The sequence below is a fragment of the Gorilla gorilla genome, chromosome 4 (assembly GCF_029281585.2).
Source record: "Gorilla gorilla gorilla isolate KB3781 chromosome 4, NHGRI_mGorGor1-v2.1_pri, whole genome shotgun sequence".
Lineage (NCBI taxonomy): Eukaryota > Metazoa > Chordata > Mammalia > Primates > Hominidae > Gorilla > Gorilla gorilla.
Window position 1 is genome coordinate 58,258,669 of NC_073228.2, and position 13,456 is coordinate 58,272,124.

A 13,456-nucleotide genomic window follows, 5' to 3' on the forward strand; every position below is an offset into this window, starting at 1 on the left:
TTTAAATAAGACTCTGAGTCATAATATAATATTCAAAATGTCCAGGATAACAACCAAAATGACTTGGACTATGAAGAGCCAGGAAAATGTCAACACTCACGAGAAAAGACAATCAACAGTTGCTAACACCAAGAAAACACAGATGGTGGAGTTATTAGGCAAAGATTTTAAGACAATTGTTATAAAAATGCCTCAAGAATCAGGGCAAAGAGTCTTGAAATAAATGAAAAGATAGAAAGTCTCAACAAATAAATAGAAAATATGAAGAAGAACCAAGTGAAAATTTTAGAACTGAAAAATGTGACAAATAAAATAAAAACACCTCTCTAGATGGTCTCAATAGCAGACGTGAAATGACAGATGAGTCAGTGAAGTTGAAGATGGGTCAACAAAAATGAATCAATCTGAACAACAGAGAAAAAATTGTTTTAATATAAATAAATAGAGCCTCAAGACCTATGGGACAATACTAAAAGGCCAAATACTTGTGCCAATAGGATCCCAGAAAAAGAGGAGAAAGAGTGCAGTGCAGAAAAGGTATTTGAAGAAACAATAGCTGAAAACTCCCTAAATCTGGCAGATAAATAAACATACAGATCCAAGACTCATTGAGCCATGAGAAGATTAACCCCCAAAATATTGGTTTAGAAATATAAATATCAAACTGATGAAAACTAAAGGCAAAGACAAGTCTTGAAGCAGCTGGAGAAAAATGGGACGTTACTTATTGGGGAACAGTGATTTGAATTACAGACAATTTCTTATTGAATACCACAAAGGTCAGAAGGAAGTAGCACATTTTTTAAGTGCTGAAAGAAAAGAACTGTCAACTCAGAATTCTATATTCTGTGAAAATATCCTTCAGGAATGAAGATTAAAGAAAGACATTCTCAGATGAAGAAAACTCAAGAGAATTTATTATCATCAGATCTGCTCTAAAAGAATGGCTAAAGAAAGTTCTTCGGGCAAAAGAGAAATTATACCGGAGGGTAACTTAAAGTAGCGTGAATAAAGAAAGAGCAACAGAAATGGCCAATATCTGGGCAAGTATAATAGATTATTCTCTTCTTGGGTTCTTTAAATATGCTAAAGAGTTGCCTGATTAGGTTATCAATACATATATAGATATAATATATGAGACAAGAATAACATAAATGAGTGAGGATTAAAGGAACTTCTATAGTGGCAAGATTCCATATTACACTTGGAAGTGGTAACATAATAATTCTAAGTAGACTGTAAAAAGTTATGTATATCATAATCCCTGGAGCAACCACTTAAAACCAACTATACAGAGAGATATAGTAAAGAATACAGTAGATAAAATAAATACAAACATGTTCATCTAACCTAAAACAAGCCAGGAAAGGAGGAAACAGAGAAACAAACAAAAGTGAATAGAGAAAATAAATAAGGAACTGATAAAATGGGAGATCTAAATCCAAACATATCAATAATTACATTAAATGTAAATGGTCTAATACGAATTTCAATGTAGACATCATCAGAATGGATTAAAGAAAGAAGCTGCCTGTGAGACATTCACATTAAATATAGTGATATAGGTAGGTTAAAAGTCAAAACATAGAAGGATATATACCATGCAAACACTAACCAAAAGAAAACTGAGTGGCTATATTAATACCAGACAAAGTAGACTTCAGAGCAAGGAAAATCACCAGGGATAAAATGTGTTGTTACATAATGATGGAACAGTAAATTCACAAAGAATACATAAAAATCTAAATGTAGATTCACTTAACAACAGAGCTCTAAAATACTTGAATCAAAAACCGACAGACCTGAAAGGAGAAATAAACAAATCCATAATTATAATTGGAAACGTCAACACTCTTTTCTCAGTTGCTGATAGACCTAGCAGACAGAAAATAAATAGAATTGAACAGCACCATCAACTCAACTGGATCTAACAGACATTTGCAGAACATTCAACCCAATAAAAGTAGAATACACATTCTTTCCAAGTGCACATGGAACATTCACTAAGATAGGTGATATAATGGGTCATAAAACAAATCTTAATAAATTTAAATTAAAATCATATGAAGTATGTTCTCTGACCATAATGAAATTAAACCAAATATTAATAATTGAAAGATAACAGAAAAATCTCCCAGGTACTTTTTTTTTTTGAGACAGGGTCTTGCTCTGTTGCCTAGGCAGGAGTGCAGCGTTATGATCATGGCTCACTGCAGCTTTGACCACCTGGGCTCAAGCGATGCTCCCACCTTAGCCCCCTCTTGATTAGCTGGGACCAGAGGTGCGCACCACTATGCCCAGCTGATTTTTGTATTATTTGTAGAAACGAAGTCTCACTATGTTGCCCAGGCTGGTCTTGAACTCCTGGGCTCGAGTGATCCTCCTGCCTTGGCCTCCCGAAGTGCTGGGTGCATGAGGCACCACGCCTGGCAGCTCCCAGGTGCATTGAATTCAACAACATACTTTTAACTCACCCATGAGAAAAAGAGGAAGCCTCAAGGGAAATTAGAAAATATTTTGGAACTAAATGAAAATGAAAGGAACATATAAAAATTTGTGAAATTCAGCTAAAGGAGTAGTTAGAGGAAAATTATAGCATTAAATACTTGCATTAGAACAGAAGAAAGGTTTCAATAGTGTTAGATTCCTTCTTAAGAAACTAGAAAAGGAAGAGTAAAATAAGTCCAAAGCGAGAAGAAAAATGGAGCACAGAAATCAATGATATTGGAAACAGAAAAACAATAAAGAAAATCAATGAAATCAAAAGCTGATTTTTTGCAATGTCAAGAAAATTGGTCAAACTCTAGCAAGACTGATAAAGAAAAGAGGAGCAGGGGAGAGAGAGACAAATTATCAATATCAGCAATGAAAGAGGGGATATCATTACAAACATTAAAATGATAATAAGGGAATAATACAAACAACTCCAGGAACATAAATTTGACAACAGATAAAATGGGCAAATTCCTCAAAAGCCACTGTTATGCACTGAATGTTTGTGTCTTCCCCAAATTCGCATGTTGAAATCCTAACCCCCACTGTAATGGTATTAGATGGGGCCTTTAGGGGGTAATTAGGTCATCAGAGTGAAGCCCTCATGATTGGGATTAGTGATCTTATTAAGAAGAAACACAGGAGAGGTGAGTTCTCTCTGCCATGTGAGGATACAAGGAGAAGATGGCCATTTGAAAACCAAGGGTGTCCTCACCAGACTCCAGGTCTGCGGGCACCCTGATCTTGGACTTTCCAGCCTTCAAAACTGTGAGAAATACAGGTTTGTTGTTTAAGCTACACGGTCTTTGGTATTATTATACCAGCCCAAACTAAGACAACCACAAACAACCAAAACTCATTCATGATAAAGTAGATAACCTAAACGGTCTTATGATTGTTAAATAATTTGAATTTGTAGATACAATTCTTTTTTAAAAGCCTCTTAGTTTCTCTGGCAAATTCTTCCAAATATTTAAAGAAGAATAACACAATTCTACACAATCTCTTCCAGAAAATAGAAGAGGAGAAAAGTCTTCCAAGATCATTTTATGAGGCCAGCAAAACTAGACAAAGAAAACACATGACAAAACTATAGATCAATTTCCCTTATGAACATAGACACAAGATTTCCTAACAAAGTATCAGCAAATTGATACCAGAAACATATAAAAAGAGCAACTCACCATGACTAAGTGGGGTTTATCACAAGAATGCCAAGCTGGTTGAATATTTGAAAATTAATCAATGTAAGCCACTATATTAACAATCTACAGTAGAAAAACCACACAATCATATCAACGAATGCAGAAAACACACCTAACAAAATGCAACATTGATTGGTAATAATAACTCTCAGAAAACTGGAAATGGAAGGGAACTACCTTGACCTGATAAAGGATATCTATAAAAAACCTACAACTAACATCATACTTAATGTGAAACACAGAGTTTTTTTTCCTCCTAAGATTGGGACAAGTCAAGGATTTTCACTCACCACTGGCAGTTCCAGCTAGTACAATCAGGAAATAAATAAATAAAGGCATACAGACTGAACGTAAGAAATCCAACTGTTTCCATTCACAGACCAAATGTTTGCCTACATAGAAAATTTCAAAAAATCTACAAATAGAAAAACTACAACCAAGTTGTAGTTTACCAATGTTGCAGGATACAAAATCAACACAAAAACATCCATCATATTTCTATATACTAGTAATGAATAATTGGACACCAACATTTAGAAACAGTATCATTTGCAATAGCTCCAGAAATATGAAATACTTAGATATAAATTTAACAAAACATGTAGCAGTTCTATATCCTGCAACTACAAAATGCTGGTGAAAGAAATAAAAGAAGACTTAAATAAATGGAGAGACATATAATGTGCATTCATTAGCAGATTTAACACAATAAAAATGTCCATTTTCTCTGTAGATCTATAGATTTAAGGCAATTTCAATAAAAATCCAGCAGGATTTTTTTGTAGATATAGACAAGCTAATTCTAAACTTTATGAAAAAGCAAAGGAACTAGAATAGACAAACCAATTTTGCAAAAGAAGAATAAGGCTGGAGAACTCACCATACCCAACTTTAAGACTTACTATAAAGCTACAATAATTATCAGGGATCTAGAACTAGAAATACCATTTGACCCAGCCATCCCATTACTGGGTATATACCCAAAGGATTATAAATCATGCTGCTGTAAAGACACATGCACACGTATGTTTATTGCAGCACTATTCACAATAGCAAAGACTTGGAACCAACCCAAATGTCCAACAATGATAGACGAGATTAAGAAATGTGGCACATATACACCATGGAATACTATGCAGCCATAAAAAATGATGAGTTCATGTCCTTTGTAGGGACATGGATGAAGCTGGAAACCATCATTTCTCAGCAAGCTATCGCAAGGACAAAAAACCAAACACCTCATGTTCTCACTCATAGGTGGGAGTTGAACAATGAGAACACGTGGACACGGGAAGGGAACATCACACACCGGGGACTGTTGTGGGGTGGGGGGAGGGAGGAGGGATAGCATTAGGAGATATACCTAAGCTAAATGACGAGTTAATGGGTGCAGCACACCAACATGGCACATGTATACATACGTAACAAACCTGCACGTTGTGCACATGTACCCTAAAACTTAAAGTATAATAATAAAATTTAAAAAAGCTACAATAATTAAGGCAGTGTCGTATTGGCAAAAATAAAGACACACATACAGAGAGAAAAATGATAGCTCAATGGAACGTAATAGAAAGATCAGAAACAGCCAACTATAAAAAAGATCATTTAATTTTTGACAAAGTTGCAAAGGCAATTCAATGGAGAAAGGACAGTTTTTCTTTTCAATAAATGATATTGAAGTGGATGGGCATTCATATACACAAAAGCGAACCTTACCCTAAGCGTTATACCTTATGTAGAAATTCACTTGAAATGGATCATCGACTTAAATTTAAAACATAAAACTTTTAGAAGAAATAATAGAAGAAAACCTTAGTGATTTGGAGCTAGATGAAGAATTCTTAGATATGACATCAAAAACATTACCCATAAAACAAAAATTTGATAAACTGGACTTCATCACAATGAAAAACTCTTGCTAAATGAAACACATTTCTTTTTTTTTTTTGCTTTTGAGACAGTGTCTCGCTCTGTCACCCAGGCTAGAAGGCTGGAGTGCAGTGGTGCATTCACAGCTCACTGCAAACTTTGCCTCCCAGATTCAAGCGATTCTCGTGCTTCAGCCACCCAAGCACCTGAGATTACAGGTGTGTGCCACCACACCCAGATAATTTTTGTATTTCTAGTAGAGACCGGGTTTTGTCATGTTGGTCAGGCTGGTCTTGAACTCCCGGCCTCAAGTGATCTGCCTACCTCGGCCTCCCAAGGGAGGGATTACAGGCGTGAGCTGCTACACCCGGCTGTGAAAGACACTTCTAAGAGAATAGGAACACAAGTTGTAGACTGGCGGAAAATATTTGTAAATCAGACATCTGACAAAAGGACTTGTATCCAGAATGTATAAAGAACTATTAAATCTCAGTAATGAGAAAATAACTCAATTAAAAATGGGCAAAAGACTTGAACAAGCACTTCACCAAAGAGAATATATGGATGCCATGAAAAGATGTTCAACATTATTAGGTACTAGGGAAATATAAATTAAGACCACAATACAGCTGGGCATGGTGACACCCACCTGTAGTCCCAGCTACCTTGGAGACTGAGGCAGGAAGATTGCTTGAGCCCAGGCATTCAAGGCTGCAGTGAGCTATGATCATACTACTGCACTCCAGCCTGGGTGACAGAGTGAGACCCTATCTCAAAATAAATAAATAATAATAAAACTACAAATATTAATAAGTACCATTACACACCTATTGGAATGGCTGAAACAAAAAAGTTGACAATAATAGCTGCTGGTGAAGATGTGTAGAAACTGAAACTCATACTTTGCTGGTGGGAATGCAACTGGTACAGCTACTCTAGAAAACAGTTTGGCAGTTTCTTATTAAACATACACATCGTACAACACAGCAATCATATTCGTAGGTATTTATTGCAGAGAAATAAAATCTCATGTTCACACAAAAAACCCGTAGGTGAATATTCATAGCAGCTCTATTCATAATCACCAAAACCTGGAAACAACACTTTTGCCTTTCAGTGGGTGAGTGAATGTGGTATATCCATGTAATGAAATACTCAGCAACGAAAAGGAATGATTTATACACACAACATTTTAGATGAGTCTCAAAGGCATTGTGCTGAGTGGAAGAAGGCCGATATCCCAAGGTCACATACTGCATGATTCCACTTATATAGCATCCTGGAAAAGGCAAAACAATAGTAATGCAGAACAGATTAGTGATTGCTGTGGGTTAGGAGGGGTGGAGGGTTTCATGACAAAGTGGCAGCTTGAGAGAGTTTTCTGGGATGATAGAACTATTCTGCAGCAGTGGAGAATATGAATCTATACATGTTAAAGCTTATAGAACCATATACCAAAAAAAGAGTCAATTTTATACTATGTTAACAAATAAGAAAAAGGAAAGAAAAAAAGAGTTAAAAGAGCAGTGCCCAGCAGGCCAGCATGGTGGAGAACCCAGGGATGGAAGGAATAGAGTTGTAGAGGGAGGTGACATCACAGGTCCAGCCCGGCTCCTCACCTGGAGGAGGTCTCCTCCAGAGCCATGTCCTGCAGGTGCTAGGTTTTACTGCCAGGAGGCATTTGATCATCAATTCCCATTATCACCATCTCAGCTGACTCAGCTTGAGTGCCCCGGGAAGCCTAGCTTTATCTGACTTTATGCATTTAAAGTCTCCTTAAACCCTCACAGACCTCTTCTCCAGCTGCTCCAGCAAATTGCCCACGTGGGAAACCAGGCAGCAGCATTTTTTTTTTTTTTTGAGATGGAGGCTCGCTCTGTTGCCCAGGCTGGAGGGCAGTGGCACGATATTGGCTCACTGCAACCTCCGCCTCCCAGGTTCAGCAATTCTCCTGCCTCAGCCTCCTGAGTAGCTGGGATTACAGGCACCCACCACCACACCTGGCTAATTTTTGTATTTTTAGTAGAGACGGGGTTTCACCATGTTGGTCTCAAACTCCTGACCTCACAATCCGCCCGCCTCAGCCTCCCAAAGTGCTGGGATTACAGGTGTGAGCCACCATGCAGCAGCATTTTGATGCTTTCTTCCCCACCCTGCCTGCCTCGGTCAGTTGGCTACAAGTTCCTCAGCATATCTTGAATCTCCCTTGCCGCCTTCCCAAACCCAAGCCACAGCCTGGACCTCCCGCTCCCTACTCTGGACCTCTGTAACAGCCTTTTGCTGATTACCCAGCACAGTCCTGCTGGGCTCCATCCCTTCTCCACAGGCGGCTGGGATGCTTTTGCTAAAGTGCAGACCTCGCTTCCCTGCTTGAAGCTGTAATTGCTCCTCGGGGCAGGGTAAGGGAGCACAGCTTCCCTACCCTGGCCCTGTAGGACCTGGCTCCCTCTAAACTCTGTTGCATTTTTGGGCTCTCTAGCCAATGCCTCCTTCTCCGAGAAATTTGAGCCCCATCCATTCTTCCCCTTGAAAGTTCTCTCCCCTATCCCTTTGCCCAAATCACCTTCCATCCCCTTCACTTGGCTAATTCCTATTCTTTTCAGCCTCATCTTGGACATCTCCCCCCGGGAAGTTTTCCTTGACCTCATCCCACCAAGGATAGCTTAGGTATCTCCTTCTGGGGCTCCCATGGCCTCTGTGCCTGTGTCCTTCACAGCACTTTTTGAGGGTATTGAGATGGTTCATTAACTTTTGAAAATGTTTTTGAAGTGAGGTCTGGGAATAATAATAATAAGTCCTTCATTATTTCCCAAGCAGGTGCCTGTGGTGGGCACTCAGTAACTGTTGCTAAATGAATAACATCAGGCTGCTTACTACCACCTTAATACTGAGGAAGCTTTCACAGTATCAGGTGGGTCTTAGCATATACACACACATAGACACGCCCTTGCATAATTCGCTGGTGCCTAATAACTCAGACTCTGCTTTGGTAGAGGGGAGAAGACATCCAGCCCCTTCTCCACTAGAGCTGTGCCCTGCCATTTAATGTAGCTTTGTGTAGGAGGAGGATCCCAGCCTGAGTCAGGGGCTTGACTGTCAGTCCTGGCTTTGTTCCCACTGTGACCTGGGAGAAGACACTGCCTCTCTCTGGACCCAAGTTTCCCATCTGTCCAATGGGACAAATGAAACCTGTCCAGTCTGTCTCAGATGCTTTGAGGTGACAGATCTGAGGGCTGGGGGACAAGTGTCAGCCTTGGACCAGTGGGAGGACCTAGAGGGCAGGTTCTGAGAGGAGAGCTCACAGTGGTTCACAGAGTCACTCACACCCACTCCTGAAACACTCAGCCAAAGCTGGGAGAGATGAAGGAATGTTTGTAGGGTGGCCCCCCTTTTCTCTCACCCCCTTCTTAATTGCAGGGTGGGCAGCTGCCATCTCCCCCCTCCCTCACCACATTTTGTTCAAACCCCTAATTTGTCAGTCAAGGAAGCGGCAAAGCATTAGTAATGGGTGGAATATGCCAGGCAAAAAAGTGGCATTCATTCAGCCCGAGGCCTGCGTGGGGAGGGGTGGTGAGCTGTTTCCCTGCCTTGGGATTGGGGTTGGGGGTGGTGCCTTTCCCTTCTCACCCTTTCATTTCTGTACCCAGAGAGCATGCTTCTGCATGGAGGCAGGCGGCTGATATGCAGTGGGCTCTTTGCTTTCCTCTGATAGTTGTCATTAATAAAACATTACATTAAATCAGAGCTCAGAGGGGATAATTGGAGCCACTTATCACGTCTGCAGCCAAAGGGAGAGTTGGCTCACCGGCACAGAGGCTGGTGACCAGGCATTGAGGAGTGACCCAAGAACCCACGGGGGCTGGGAGAGCTGTGGGAGGATTGGTTTCCTGAGAAGAGGCAGGGTGGTCTAGATTAGAGGCCTTTGACCTTTCTGCCCCTTCACTCCCTCAGCATTTTAAGGGGTTTTAAGGGAACCTCCCTTTGGCCTGAACAGAGGCCATGAAGCCAGGCTTTGCTGCCACATAGGAGAGGTTGGAGCCCTGGCCCCACCACATACTAGCTGGGTGGTTTCTAACCTTTCTGAGGCTCAGTTTCCTTATCTGTCAAATGGGAATGATACTAATACCTACATTCAGGGCTTTTGTAAAGATGGCCCAAGTGAATGCATTTGAAATGCTTAGCACATTATCTTGCACACAGCAGGGGCTCAGGAAACATTAGCTGTTATTATTATTAGTTTGGCTGGCTGAGAGTAGGACAGGGCATAGGATCTGTGCCACCCACTTTCAGGGTAAAAAGTCACAATTACAAAGTGGAAAAAGCATGAGCTTCATTCTCAGGTAGACCACCTGGACTTGCAACCCCGGCCACTCAGCTCTTCCTCACCATAAGACTTCCGACAAGTTACACAAGCCCTCTGATCCTATTTCCTATTTGTGAAATGGGGATGTTCACGGCCACCTCACAGAGCCACTGGAAGATTTAAGTGTGAGAATGGATGACAGCTCCTAGCACATTGATCATCACATAGGGGAATCAATATGAATTAGGGCTCTTCTTTCAGAAGAGAATTGCCTCTGTGGTTAAACAAAACACAGAGTCTGTCAAGGTATGAGCAGGGCAAGATTGGGGAAGGAGATCAACTGGACTCAAGTGGTGAAGCTGACTCTGGTTCAGCTAGGTCCAGGGCTCAAATGAGAGCACCTGTTGTAGATTGCATTCCTGGCCCCAAGCCTTAAGCCTTCTTTGTACAAATGCCTTTGGTAATGGCACATTTCAGTTCCTTCCACTAGGGAGTAGAGTGGATTTCAGTTTCCTCTGACTCTGGGCTGGGCCATGTGACTTGCTTTGGCCCATGGGATGGAGCAGAAATGGCACATCTGAGTCCTGGCCTTGAGAGACTTTAGGTGTTTCTGCTTGCTGTCTTGTCCCTCTGCCATTTTTATGAGAACTAGTTAGCCTGCTGGCCCAAGGTAGGTAATACCATGTGGAGCAGAGCCACCATAACCAGCCCAGCTGAAGCGGACTGCCTGGCTGAGCCTGACCTAGTTCAACTGAACTGCAGCTGACCTGCGCATCCATGAGAATAAAAGCTTATTGTGGTATGCAGCTGATGTATCGTGGTCAGTTATTACCCACAAAAGCTAACTGACACTCCAAGACCACTTCTTCCCATCTCTCAGCCTTGCTTCTCAAATAGTCATTGCCCTTACGGTGGTAAGTTGGCCATCAACATGTCCACCTAACCTTTAACAGCTAAGACGCCCTGCACAAATCCCAACAGATCCTACACAAGTCCAGGATCTGACTCTAATTGGCTTAGATTAGGTCAAATGCCCATCCCCAAATCAATTACTATGGTCAGGGATGTAGACCACCTTGACTGGCTGAGTCTAGGTCGTATGCTTACCCATGCAGCTGGGCTATGGGGTCAACCTAGAGCACCCCATCAATCCACATGGACAGAGAGTTGGGGAGGGCCATTCTCCAAAGGACATCAGGGTGCCTTATCAGAAGAAGGAGGAATGGATGCTAGGCTGGCAAGAGCCACAGATGTTCACTGCAGGAAGGGAGGGAATGCATAATTCTATACTTAGGAAGGAGAATATGTAGGCATTGATGATTGATTCGGTAAGAGAAACATGATCCCAAATGTCCATCTGGTGGAGTAGCAGGTGAGGCCTTTTCAGCAGAGAGAAGAGACCTAGGCATGAACAGAGGAGAGGGAAGGTTTCAGGACACAGAAATCCCCATGGCTTACTCAGAGGGAAAATTAATAAGCCAGTCTGACTAAATAGGAGGATTTCTTCATTTATGTTTAGTTTTAGGCTCCAGAAAGGTCCCAACAGAAACGGAGCATTTCACATTCAACAGGCCTCCATGTGGCTACATGTTTTTAGGATTAATGAGGAGTAATCCAGGAGACTTATCCTCTGTAGCAGGGAGGGAGTAGAGCATGCTTTGACAGAGAACTTCTTACCTGGAGAAGGGGCATGCAGGTCCACCTCCCATGCATCAGAGTAGTTGAAGGATAGGCCAGGATGTCAAAGATCATTCCTGAGGCCTAGCGAGAAATCCTCATGGCCCTGGGAGTCAGTGAGAGTGGTTAGGGGCTGAAATGAATTCCAATGCCAGCCTGAGATTTTGCCTCTGAAATGTGAGCTGTATACATGTCTACCATGTTGTTTCAACTATAAATGACTGAATTTAATCTTTTGGAATCTAAGAGAAGGAAGCTGCTATGGGTTGAATATTTGTCCCTTCCAAAACTCATATTTAAATTTAATCCCCAATGTGGCAGTACTGAGAGATGGGCCTTTAAGAGTGATTGGGTCAGCAAAGACATGAGATCAACCCAAATGCCCATCAATGATAGACTGAATAAAGAAAATGAGGTACATATACACCATGGAATACTATGCAGCCATAAAAAGGAACAAGATCATGTCCTTTGTGGGGACATGGATGGAGCTGGAAGCCATTAGTCTCAGCAAACTAACCAGGAACAGAAAACCAAATACTGCATGTTCTCACTTATAAGTGGGAGCTGAACAATGAGAACACATGAACACAGGGAGGGGAACCACACACACTGGGGCCTGCCTGGGGGGCAAGGGGAGGGAGAGCATCAGGATAAATAGCTAATGCATACGGGGCTTAATACCTAGGTGATGGGTTGACAGGTGCAGCAAACCACCGTGGAACATGTTTACCTGTGAAACAAACCTGCATATTCTGCACATGTATCCTGGAACTTAAAATAAAATAAAAGTGTTTAGTATATACATACATATGAATGTATGCATTTGTAATTGTTTCTGTTACATTGCTTCCAATTTACCCTGAAAAGAAAGGAAATAATGTTTTTCCTTTATTCCAAATAATAAACTCGTGCATGTATATGTTAAAAAAAAAAAAGAAGTGATTGGGTCATGAGGGTTATGCCCTTATGAATGGCTTAATCCATTCATGGATTAATGGATTAATGAGTTAATGGACTAATGGGTTATCATGGGAGTAGGATTGGTGGCTTTATAAGAAGAAGAAAAGGGACTTGAGGTAGCATGTTCAGCCTCCTAGCCGTGTGACGCCCTGTGCTGCCTCAGGATTCTGCACAGTCCCTACCAGCAAGAAGGCTCCCACTAGATATACTCCCTCAACCTTGGACATCCCCCTTTGGGAACTATAAGAAACAAATTTTTTTTAAAATAAATTTTCCCAGTTTTAGGTATTCTGTTATAAGCAACAGAAAATGGACTAAAACAGAAGCCTTTTAAAGTGCTAAGAGACCTTCATGTCTGGCCAAGAATTCTGATTGGAGACTTACTTCCACAACTGCCTAGCAGGAAGTCTTCATCCAGAATTCTCTGAAGTTAAAAAAAAAATCTAACACTAGAAAGGATTTTCAAGTCTATCTAGAACAACAAGATGAATAAGGAAGAGATGAATCCACTGTTTAGAGCAACTGATGTAAAGAAATACAAGCGAATCAGGTTTCTCATCTCTAATTTTGCTTCTGACTTCAGTTTCTTCCTAGGGAATGGTCTCAGGTAGAACAATAAGGTCTAACAGGGACCTGGAGCTGGGGTTCAGAAGCCCGAGGGGAGCATCTCAATGCTGCTGACTGAAGGCCTCCAGACCCAGGGACGCTCAGCCCAGGGAAAGCCCTTGCCGTTGCCATGAGCAGCTGTTGTTGGCAGCCTCTGAGCAGCATGAGGAAGAGGCAATATGGCTGAGTTGTGCCCCCTGAAATTCATATGTTGAAGCCCCGACCACCAATGTGACTGTATTTGGAGACAGGGCCTTAGGAGGTAATTAAGGCTACCTGATGTCATAAGGGCGGCACTCTAATCTGATAGGATTAGCATCCTTATAAGAAGAGACCA